Below are 8,635 nucleotides of genomic sequence, written 5' to 3'. Positions count from 1 at the left end.
GTCTATTAAACCACAAGCATACATCCAATGTATAAACAAAATAGCACATCCATCCAAGGAAAACTATAAACACAAAAATACCAATGGTCATGGGACAACATCTTTAATCAATGTGAGTTCATAACCAAGACAAACTCACTTTGACTAAAAATGGATGTGAGTAATCATAGCCTCATATGTCACTCCCACTCACGATAATTATAGTGTGATAATGCATATGCAACTATCTATTATAGGAAAATTCTAAAACTATAATAATTAAGGACACTTCAAGTGAGCAAGTCCTTCCTTCATTCTTGTCTCCAATGGACCGGCAAGATCCCTGATCCATGATCCACGATCTGCAATCCATGATCCATGATCCATGATCCTTGACTCAAGATCCATGATCCACGAGGTTACAATGAATATTTTCAAACTAAGCTAAAAATATTACAACCATTTCCAAATAAATAAAATTACATAACAGGAAACCAGTCCACCAAAATTGGACTGCCTGGAGAATAATAAAGGAAATTACATATAAAATCACAACCATGCCATGCCTAGCACACACATACATCTAATGCATGTAATTTTATTCATCCCATAACCATGGTCCACATTATTTACATGATGCTCAAAAATAATATTCTGACATTTATGTGAAAATTACCCAAAAACACATAAAACATCATTATCATGACAATTCAAGCCATTATGATCAAGTGCATTCAATGCATCCATCATGTAACCATTACCATGACAACTTATATCATAATGGTTATGTGCATTACATGATCATTACCATGACAATCCAATGTCACTATGATCATGCACATCACATAGCCATTACCATGACAACTTATGTCATAATGGTCATGATACATGCCCCACAAAGCCATCACATACATGCTTAAAATAAAACTAACAATTATAGTAAGCCATTATGCCAAATTGGGGAAGGTGGGTGAAGGGAAGAATCTCTCCACCCATCTTCTCCAATGAAAATCCCTTTCATAAATGAAACCAGAATTTATTTATTTATTTTTGTATTTATAAAAACCTGCAACACAAAGTGAAGCAAAACAAAAGGGAAAAGCAAGTGCACATTCATACAATAGCATCACATGCGGCAAGGCTACCTGCGCACGCATGCGGCTGGCAGCCCTGCATGCATGCTGCAGGCTGTAGGGTACACACGGCCAAGGGTATGGGCTATCCAAGGGGTGGGGTGCATGCGGCTAGGGGCGTGCGTAGGCAGCCAGCCCGCGGCCCCTATGCGCACATGCATCTCACCTCCAAGTTTTTTTTTTTTTTTTTATATAAACAAAATAAAAATTATGAGCATCATAAAATAATGAACAAATAAAATTGAAAACAGCCCCATCGATAAAGAGGCTCTGATACCACTGAAGGCATCGCTAGTGCGATCGCAACGGAAGCGTAAATAGGATCACAGTATCGATGGAGAAGTCATTCAAAATAGAACGAAGCAGGGATCGATTATTACCTAAGCCTCACAAGTGCAAGACCTCCAACCGATAATAGCCCTTTCTCAATCATTCTACATACCACGCAAGCTTTGCGTTCCCACCACGGTCAAGCTTACTCCTCCACAGTTCCAAGAACACAATAGCTTGGACCACCTCTAGGATCAAACACCAAGAGAACAAGAGAGGGAGAAGACGATTTTTCTAGGAGGGAGAGAGAGCTCTGCGATTTTGCTTTTGGGTTTCCTTGTCTTTTGTGATTTTGTGATCTCATGAATATTTATATTTCTCTCACAAAATCCCCATATTGCAAGCTCACATGGGATAGATATATTGAGTTACTATAAGTGACTCAATTATCTCCCAAGCAATTTTTCTCTAAATTAGGAAAGACATGGATTGCTAGGAAAATCCAATCTTGAGAGAATATGAATATTCTCTCCATTGGGTTTCCTTTTTCTAACAAATGGAGGGGTAGATAAATGGAGATGATAATTTTCCCAGAGTCATAGGCTCGCAGCCCATCACCATCGTTGCCCATGAGTCTCTTTCTCTCTCTCCTCTCTCTCCTCTCTCTCTCTCAAAGTGGTCTTCACACTGTTCATTGAAAATGCCAAATTTAGCTAGTTTTCATGCAAAACGCGTTTGTTAAGGTTGGGGGAAAACACATGAAAAAAATGGTGTTTAGAGCATAATTTTCTGAAAATTGGCTTTGTGATGCGTGGTGTAGGTTCATGGTACGTTGTAACGACCCACGAAGGAGTACCCCAGGAATTTAATGGAGCAAAATTAATTGGGTCACAAAGGTAACTTGAACTACATACATTCAAAGGATATGGCATTATTTTGCATTCTTATGATTTTTGTTTCTTCTTTTGTTTTAAGATTTTATTGTTTATATAATTCTCCAACCACGGTTTAAGCACCATTTTACCAACTACGAGTTACAAAATATAGTGTAAAAAAAAAGGTTTTTAGAGAATTTCGATCTGGTATTAATAAAACCGATTTGATTCAAGAGATTTTTTCCACCCGGTTTCAAATGTGCAATACCCAGCTCAAATCCAATCCAATAAGGATCGGTTCAATTTGGTTCGGACTATATCAGTTCGATCAGCCCTGTTTCACCAGTTCAAGCTAGGTATTGACATCCTTATCATTTGATAGGTTCAATGCCGGGTTCAATTCTAAACCAGCCAACCAATTTCCAGTTGTGATTGTATATTTTAGTCAAAGGGGATAGCCAGGAGGATTCAAGGAGGATGAGGGGTATTCATATCGATTTTGCGTGTTGCCGATACCCATTTGGATACCGTGCACTAAAACCATGGGGGTATTGGTCACAATTGAATAAAAGTTTCAGAGAGTTCAACCCTCCCTACTCGAAGGATAGCTCGCTCAGTTGACCATAAACTGTCCAGTCTCTCCTAGCCCATTACCATCGTTCCCCGACTGAGTCTGATCAGCTCTCTGTATCAAAGTGGTCTGTTGTGTTCATTGAACTGCCATATTTAGTTTGTATCATTCGAAACGCGTTTGGTAAGGTAGAGAGAGTAAGGGTTATGCCTCACAGTAAGTAAGGTATGGCAATGTGGATTAGGATGGTGGTGGTCGTGGTGGTGATTTCATGAAAGAGCTAGCTTTTATGGGTTAGAGAGCCTAGAGGCATTCACTCACTCACTCACTATAAATATTAATGCAACGATCGATCGATCGATCTTCTAAGTTCCCAAGTACTGTTTCGAACCAATCTCGTGACAATGGCCTCATCATTCTCTCCTCTCCTCTGATAACAACTGCTCTCTTTTCCTTCCTTGTAATTATTGTTGCTCATTGCATAGATGCTCAGCCACGAATGGGTGCTTCATTACTTAGGCTCCACTTCCACGACTGTTTTGTTAATGTAACTACTATAGAGTTTACCTCTCTACTTATGCCAACACCAGCCTTCTCCTCCCTCGTTGACATCATATATGTATCTTGCTACCTTTGCCAAGTTTAAGAGGACTACAAAAGGGGAAGATTAACATAGAACATTTTGCTGTAATGATTAAAATGGGTTTGTAACCTTCTTTTCAGTCTTAAGGGGAAGAGACTTCTCTACTTCCAAAGCGGGCTGTACTTTCGTGCCCGAGCGGGGGTAAGGCGGTACTTTCCGTCTGCCTTGTATGTGGGGCAAAGTGGAACGCACGGAAGTACAGCCCACTTTGGAAGTAGAGGAGTCGGATCCTTCTTGAGGAGAAAGGAAGAAGAGGTGGGTCCCACTTATGTTAATAAAAAATGAAAATAATTGGTAATACTAATAGTAGTTTGGAATTAAATGAAAAAAAATGAAATAAATGGGATGAAGAAAGAAGGGTCATTTAGGTATTTTTAAGGTACCAGGGGAGAAGGAGAAGTAGGAGTTTTTGAAAAAGATCTTGTGCATTCAGGCAGCCGGGTTGCATGTGCAGCGCCAAACTCAAGGCGCTGTGCTTTGACGGCCTTACCCCTGCTCAGGTAAGATGCTTGGGCAGGGGTAAGGCGGTCAAAACATGCCACCTTAAGTCTGGCACTGCACATGCAGCCCGGCTACCCGGATGCACAGGAGCCAGGTCTAGTTACCAACGGTCAAGTGGGGGATTCAAATTGTTCATGGGTTTTGAGTAATTATTGGGCCAAAGTGTTCATGGGTTTGGGCTTAATAATAAATGCTGCACCACAGGGTCCCATAGGAGTTAGATTGGTGTTGGCCCTCTATCCGACTGAGTTCACAAAATTGAAGGAACTGATCCAGAGTTGAGGGGGATGGCATTTGGGTGGCCGAGCCGGATTTACTACTTGATGATGCAATAGCAAATAGAAAACCCAGCCCAATGTTGGTCCGGGTTTATTAGGGCCTTTAGGTCTGATATTCTCATATTGAAAAACTGCATGCTCCTGTTTGGAAACGAACCCAAGGCCCACGCCTTTATTTGATCACCACTAATCAAATCAATCCACAAGTATCAAAAAAAACAAAAAAAACAAAAAAAAATTTGGGGAATAGGGAAATTAAATTGCTACATGACATGACTCTATTGGCGGTGCCAGACTCTCAATCTCGATCCCATGGTTCAAGTTCAAATATGTGAAGTAAATTAAGCATCTAAGTCTCAAGTTTCAACCTACCATTCATTTATTGGCCAATACATGGGACTCATTATTTGCTAGCTATTTTGGTGATTACTGAGTTAACATGCAACAATTCTCTCATTTCATATCTCTAAGCCTTCAATAAAAATATTTCGGTTTCCTTCCTTTTAATACCTAGATTTACATAAAATATTGAGTTTATATCTGTCATGACGTGATCTGGACTTGTTGATCTAGAGTCGAACCGTCCTGCAAAACAGCAAGTTCGGGCTGAGGGAGTGCCAGTCTGAGCCGGCGGAATGAACTCCGATGCCAAAGTAAGATTGCACACACAGATAAACTCTAAGATACAGAAACTTGAGCTTAAGATTGTCCTCCTTTTCCTGAGTGGTGTCTGGCTATTTATAGGTTCTGTGCCCCGGACCATCATAGGTTCTTGTCGATGCCAAACCATTATTTCAATCTAGCGGATGTATAGGTGGAGCTCTACCTGGGTTGACACCTCTCCAAGAGGGTATCCCAGACGCATGACCCTAGCTCATATGGCCTGCGTGACATGGGTGAAGCGATCCTGCCTTCCCCGTGTGTGTTGGTCGAAGGTCACACGAAGCTCGGGTCGGTCATGGCTATGCTGATCTGATCTCCATCCTCAACTTCGTATGACCTGCCACATCCTGTTGGTCGATTTGGGTTCAGATACTCCTAAATTCAGGTCGGCCGGGCCGACTTGACTTGAAAGGATGACACGTGTGTATATATATCAATGGTCGGGTAAGAGTGGTTATATCAAATGCCCCCCACTCGCTTAGTTCCATTGTGATCTGAGCGAGTTCCGGTGTAGCCCTTTTCATTCATAAATATTTATTATTATTGTTTATTTTTTGATCGGGTCATATCTAGCCGTGCTTATTTGGAGGTTTTCTTCCTGACTCACTCTCGGGTAGTGTGCCATTGTCAAGCCATGTGTCGAGGCGCCATGATTATGCTTCGGGTAACTGGAACGTCCTTCAATCGTGTCTGTGTCGCCGGTTAACGAAGACATGAATGAAGTCGCGGTGGAGATTGAGGGAGAAGCACTGAAACTAATGGTGGTGGTTGTTGATTTGATATCCGTTCTCCATTACCGGACTTGAACAGATCCCTTTTTATGATTGGATAGAAGTTTGAGAGAAGTTTTAGAAATGGAAGATGGATTTTGGGGAAGATGAGGGTATTTTGGTAATTATGCCCTAGCAAGGGTATGTTGGTAATTAGGTTGCGTTAGGTTCTTAAGAACAAATAGTGGGAGTAAAAGGGTCTTATCAAATTAGGTTAGGGCAAAAAGGTCTTTTCATATTATGAACAAATAGGTCAGGGCAAATAGGTGAGGGTAATTAAGTCTTTTCAGATTTAAGAAAATGGAGCAAAAGGTAAAATGGGCAAAATATTGGCATCTAACGATGGTATTTAACAGATTGGACCTATTTGGCATTTGGGGTGTAAAGTAGGGGTGGTACGTGGAATATTGAGCCGCTTAGGCTGTACAAGGAATATTGGGTGCATTATAGGGGGTACGTGTACTTTGCCCTTTTATTAATGATTTTGGTTAACATATAGTTCTAAAATACTATTTTGAAAACTGATTGAAATAATTTTCTTTATAGGAAAATAATTAGTAGAAAAGACCAATGGCAATAATCTCATACATAGTGATACGTAGCCTAATCAAGAGACTCCATCTATGTAATATCTCAGAACGACCAAACATCATCATACATGTAAATATATGTTGGCAATGAGCCATTCTTCCACTTTCCCTAGGCTGCATTTGTTTTCAGGTAAAAGAGAAAGAAATGTTATAAAATAGAAACAATATGAAAAAAAGGGAACATAGCTTTAATGTCTTATAGCGAACTAATAATTAATTTAAGGGAAATTTACACATACCACCCCTGAGGTTTGACGAAAGGATATTTTCATCCCCCAGTTTTGGAAAATTCTGCGTACCCCCCTGAGGTTTGCAAACGGTAACAAATAAGCTCATTCCGTTAGGTCATGACTAACACTATTAAAAATTAGACTTCAATTGACGGAATTGCTCTTCTAAGAAGAACCGGAGAAAAAAAAACAAAACAAAACAAAACCTGCAACTCATCTTCCCCAAAATCGATTGGGGAATATGAGTTGCAACCATCCCAGCTCCTCTTCAACCTCTTTGCCTGAACCGAATCATCACCATCTTCCCCATCACTCTCTGCTCCACCCTCAAACCCTAACCCTAAACTCTGATTTGTTCACCATCACTCCCTGTCTTTCCTTTGATGCCTGTACACAGCAATGGGTTCTAGAAGTTTTTTTTCAGTCATGAAGAGACTTGCTAGCTCAGATTCATTGGGTGCTATGATCTCCGTCTGCCCATTTACAGGTAAAACATGTAGATCCAAATTATAATAAAGGCAAAGGTTTTAATGGTAGCTTTTAGATTTCAGATATTTCATCCTTTCATGGGTTTTTTCTTTCTGGGTATAACATAAACAGTTCTGTTAATGTTGATTAAATGTTTTTCACCTTGTGGTCCTTCATGGGTTTCAGCTTTTATTGTTGTTGGATCTGAGCTAACATGGTTTTCTGTCTGCTTCCAGAGGAGAAAGACAGCTCCCATGTTTAAAACTCTTCCGACCTCGTGATTTTGGATATCTGCTTCAAACTGGTGGGAATTTGATCCAAATCTGATTGAAGGAACTCCTTCAAGTCCTTGGAAATGACTAAGATCGTCTCTGTGGAATCGGATACAGCTTCGGCCATGGAAATCAAGGCTTCAAGAAGCTTTAAAAACCTCTTCCTCTTCTTGAGCACAGGAGGCAAATAATAGACCTTAGAGGCACCATAACTAGTGAAGCCGAGCGCTGCGAGTAGCAAAATCCATTTCTTCCTCCTCCGTGAGAAATCCAAACCCTTTTGCACCAACTGCAGGTCCATGTAGAAGAAGAACGAATAACCCTAAAGCTTCAAAAATTAAACCAGTAGAGGAGCTTCCTCCATCGCCAGGCTAGTTTGTTTTGCTAAAAATATTGTAAATCATAGACCCATAATGAATGGGGATGGAACCAAAGTTGGACGATTTAGGGTATTCGAGCATGTCGGAAAGCGAGGGTATCGTTTGTTGAGGATTAGCAGGTAGCAGTTTTTTCAGTCTATGCTTGAGGGCTTCGATGAAGAAGACTGTATTGAAGAATCAGGTCAGATCTCCGAGAAGAAGAGACGATTAAGTGTAGACTAAGTGAAGGCCTTGGAGAGGAATTTTGAGGTCGAGAACAAGCTCGAACCAGAGAGGAAAGTGAAGCTAGCTCAGGAGCTAGGCTTACAACCTCGACAAGTGGCCGTTTGGTTTCAAACTCGTCGAGCACGGTGGAAGACCACGCAATTGGAGAGAGATTACGGAGTTTTAAAATCCAATTTCGAATCTCTGAAGCTCAATTTTGATACTCTCCAAAAAGATAATCTCTACTTGCAGAGGTAGTTAAATTTTAAATTCGGACGCCATTGCTTTGTACACCATCACTCTCTGTTCCCATTGCTTCTTCTTTGTACTATTCGGACGCCATTGCTTTGTACGAGCATCAAAGGAAAGACAGGAGTGATGGTCAACAAATTAGAGTTTAGGGTTAGGGTTTGAGGGTGGAGCAGAGAGTGATGGTGAAGATGGTGATGATTCGGTTCAGGCAAAGAGGTTGAAGAGGAGCTGGGATGGTTGCAACTCATCTTTCCCAATCGATTTTGGGGAAGATTAGTTGTAGGTTTTGTTTTTTTTTTTGTTTTTTTTTTTGTTCTTCTTAGAAGGGCAATTCCGTCAGTTCAAGTCTAATTTTTAACAGTGTTAGTCATGAACTGACGGAATGGACTTATTTGTTACCGTTTGCAAACCTCAAGGGGGTACGCAGAATTTTTCAAAATTGGGGGGTGAAAATATCCTTTCGTCAAACCTCAGGGGTGGTATGTGTAAATTACCCTTAATTTAATAATTTTCGCTTTTACCTCACAATTGTAAATATATGTTTAGGTATGTTAGA

The 8,635-nt window shown here is 40.6% G+C and overlaps 1 pseudogene; it reads left to right on the top strand.

Moving 5' to 3' along the window:
• The first annotated feature begins 2,332 nt into the window (after window positions 1–2,332).
• Window positions 2,333–8,085, top strand: LOC122643351 (annotated as a pseudogene).
• The last annotated feature ends 550 nt before the right edge of the window (window positions 8,086–8,635 follow it).

This window comes from Telopea speciosissima, chromosome 10 (assembly GCF_018873765.1).
Source record: "Telopea speciosissima isolate NSW1024214 ecotype Mountain lineage chromosome 10, Tspe_v1, whole genome shotgun sequence".
Taxonomy (NCBI): domain Eukaryota; kingdom Viridiplantae; phylum Streptophyta; class Magnoliopsida; order Proteales; family Proteaceae; genus Telopea; species Telopea speciosissima.
Note: the sequence above shows the minus strand (reverse complement) of the source record. Positions and strands in the feature narration are given on the sequence as shown.